This window comes from Vicia villosa, unplaced genomic scaffold, assembly GCF_029867415.1.
Source record: "Vicia villosa cultivar HV-30 ecotype Madison, WI unplaced genomic scaffold, Vvil1.0 ctg.004150F_1_1, whole genome shotgun sequence".
In the NCBI taxonomy this organism is placed as follows: Eukaryota; Viridiplantae; Streptophyta; class Magnoliopsida; order Fabales; family Fabaceae; genus Vicia; species Vicia villosa.
This window is the reverse complement of record NW_026706380.1, coordinates 4,038-7,086: the sequence shown is the minus strand read 5'-3', so window position 1 is coordinate 7,086 and position 3,049 is coordinate 4,038.

Here is a 3,049-nt window from a genome sequence, read left to right as displayed (position 1 = left end):
GGCAGCAAATTGAATGTATTTTAGATTTGATATTTTTTTATCTCTCGTCTAATGCGACTAATAGATTTAGTCAGGTCGAGGAGAGAATTAATCGAAGGTTAGTGTTTCGCCAAATGGGCAATGGAATCGGGCAAACCCTAATGCATATAAAGGGTTTTTATTGTGATTTTTAACAATTAAGATTGATAATTTAATAACAGAGTGAACCGAACTCAAAACGATATAAAAAAAATTAATCACAAACTAGTAATATATTTGACATGATATTGTTTTCCACTTTTCTAAAGATAGGTATATGTTGAATGATGTTGTTTTCCATTCTTTCCGAGATTCATTTGTTTACAATTTACCAAAACATTTGACGTGAGACAAGTCTGTACATGTGGTACAATGGTTAACATATATTATATCTAATAAGACACACCATAATTAAAACAAAATAAAAAGGAGAGAAAAAGTAAAAGTAAAAAAAACAAGAACCATATATCTTACTCATTATATTGGAAAACGCAGTATCATCGGAAGGGAAACCAGAGCAACAATATCAATTAATCTCTTTTTCATATTCAAACAAAAACCATTAAAAGAAACAAAGCAGATATTTACTAAATCAAACACCAAGAACTCCTGAGATCAAATCAAAGGAAAGACAAATGAAACTTACAATTGCTGGATCTAAGCGTGGCTCCATCGTAACGTCACGGAGGAGATGTGTGGCGGTGCGGCTGCGATCGGAGGCGTGAGTTTGTTGGTGTTGTGATCCGGTTTTAGAGCGTCGCTGGGGGCTGTCGAGGGTGTTGTTCGCCGGAATCACGCGTTGGAGTAATTATTGGCAGGTTTGCGATCTCGAATGATGACGACTCATTGTCATGGTGTTGTTTCGTGCTACAGCGGCGGTGCTGAGGTCGGACGGTGGTGATGACGAATCGGCGCGATTCGCGTTATGCTTCAACCGCGGCTTTGCATTATCAACTCGTTGTTGAATGGACGTGGCTCGCGGTGTTGACGGATCTTGATTACGCTGCGTCTGGAAGACTGTTGGGTTGGTAATAGCTTCGTGATGCTGGCAGGTGCTATTGTCGTTGGATTGAGATACTCGTCGGAAGTGAACGCGATTCAGTTTCGGCGCAGCTCCGGTCTTAGTCACAATTTCTCCCGCTCCTTCTATTTTCATTTGCCTTGAAGATTTAAAGTTCTGGTTTTAGCTACTGTTCTTTGAAGGAATGAAATAAGTCATGGTGACATAATAACAAGAGACATGTTAACACTAACAACATGTGTTTTTTTTGTTAGTGAATGTAAGAAAGCCCCTTTTTTGTTGTTTTTTTTTATGAAGATTTGGTATTGGTGTAACAAAATTAGAAGAGGTTTTTTTTTTGGGTTGAAAATAAGGGTTAGTGGTTAGTGTAGGTATAGGTTTGTTTCTACTTTAAACGTGAGAGCGTGAGTGTGAGGACTAGTGAAGTTGTTTTTGTGTGTTACGTGAACATGTGCCCAATGGAGAATTGTTAGACTTGTGGTTTTTGTACGTGACTTTGTGTTTGAGAAAGAGTATGTACGTGACAGTGTAAGGGTTAGAAATTATTAGGTGTGGAGAAATTAGTCCCCCCTAATGTGTACAAAAAATGGTCTATTTATATTTGTCAAGCTAGGGTTTTCTACACCTAATGGGCTTATTACCCAATGGGCTTAATAATTATAAAAAGAATAAAATCCTAATAATACTAATTTTTAAATTAATACTAATAGTCCTAATAATATTAATCCTAACAATAGTAATATTTATAAATAATAATAGTTAAAAATGATTAAACCAAAAATTAATAATCAAACAAAAAATCCTAAGGCATATGATCAATTGTGAAACAGACTAAAAAACCTCAAAAACGGGATCGATGGCTGAGCTCAAACACCTTCTAACCTTAACCCTCATTTTAACTCAGGATATTCTATAAGAACGCAGGTTTGACAATAGGAATGTCAAACCCCGTGATTTTTAATTTTGATCCTTGATGAATTAAAAGACATGAATTGACCGGGCAAATTTTGGGGTATGACATTAGGTAATGGGTAAGCATCTTTGGGACCTGCCCAGTTAACATCAGTATAATCAACACACATTCTCCATTTTCCATTATATTTTTTAACTAGTACAACGTTTGAGAGCCAAGTTGAATACTTGGCCTCGGAAATAAAATTTGCCTCTAGGAGGTCTTTTACAGCTTTCTCGGGGGACTGCCGACGCCTACGTTGAACTACTGCCTTCGCGGCTGGATCGATGGAAAGATGGTGGCAGGCGACCTCAGGGTCGAGTCCGGGCATTTCCGCTGCGCTCCAAGCGAACAAGTCGGCGTTGGCTCGGAGGCAAGCTACGAGTTGTCTCTTCGGCAGGTCTGGGATGCCCTTGCCGATCTTCACTGCCTTGTCGGGGTTGTCGCCCAGCGGGACGAGCTCAAAGTCGCCGTCCGGGATGGGTCGGACGGGGTGAGTCGTCTTGGGTTGTGGTTCCTCGCCTTTCTTCAGCTCTTCCTTCGTGAAGCGAGCATCGAGATCGACTGAGCTGACGTTGGTCGGTTGCTGACGATCTTCTCGAGGAGGCTTGTCTTCGGCTCTTGTCTTCTTGTTGGAGCTGGAGGGGGGGCGATTAGCTGCAACCCTTTCACCGAGGCGTCGAATATTCTCCTGGCGGCTTCGATGTCGGCGTTGATGGTGGCTACTCGTCCCCTTTTCGTGTAGAACTTCATCTTCAAATGCACGGTCGAGGGGACGGCAGTGAGTTCAGCTAGAGTGGGGCGCCCGATGATGCAGTTGTAGAGGGTCTTGCAGTCGATCACCAAGAATCTTGTCTTGACCTGTCTGGAAGCTTCCCCCTCCCCGAAGGTGACGATCAACTCGACATAACCCTAAGGTTTGGTGGTGGCCCCGATGAAACCCCGGAGGTCGGAGCCCACATATGGAGTGAGGTGCGAGTCGTCCAGCTGGAGGGTCCGGAAAAGGTGGGAATACATGATGTCGACCGAGCTTCCCTCGTCGACTAGGATCCGTCGGA